The 228-nt window shown below is 64.9% G+C and overlaps 1 protein-coding gene across 1 annotated transcript in view; it reads left to right on the top strand.

Annotated features, from left to right (window-relative positions):
* LOC104624153 (transcription elongation factor A protein 3-like) overlaps positions 1–228 on the top strand; it is a gene marked incomplete at both ends in the record, with an annotated part of 1,026 nt that overhangs the window by 344 nt on the left and 454 nt on the right. The gene's annotated exons all lie outside the window — the stretch shown is intronic.

The raw sequence follows: 228 nt of genomic DNA, 5'->3' as shown, positions 1-228 counted from the left end.
CAGGGGTCACTGCCTGGGCCCCCAGAGCCCTGCAGCCCCCCAGCCCATCACCGAGCTGGGTGTGGGATGTCACGCTGGCAGGAGTCAGGCTTTTGAGGGTCCCCATTCCTCTTCCTCAACTGGGGTCCTGAAATCAGGCTCCCGGGAGCCCAGCTCCCTCCGTGGGGAGCCAGGTCCCTGCAGGCAGCAGCTTCGGGTTGAGGATGGGCTGGTTTTTTCATCTGGGTG

This window comes from Phaethon lepturus, unplaced genomic scaffold (genome assembly GCF_000687285.1).
Source record: "Phaethon lepturus isolate BGI_N335 unplaced genomic scaffold, ASM68728v1 scaffold33397, whole genome shotgun sequence".
Classification (NCBI taxonomy): domain Eukaryota; kingdom Metazoa; phylum Chordata; class Aves; order Phaethontiformes; family Phaethontidae; genus Phaethon; species Phaethon lepturus.
The sequence above is the reverse complement of the archived record's forward strand: the minus strand, read 5'-3'. Positions and strand labels throughout refer to the sequence as shown.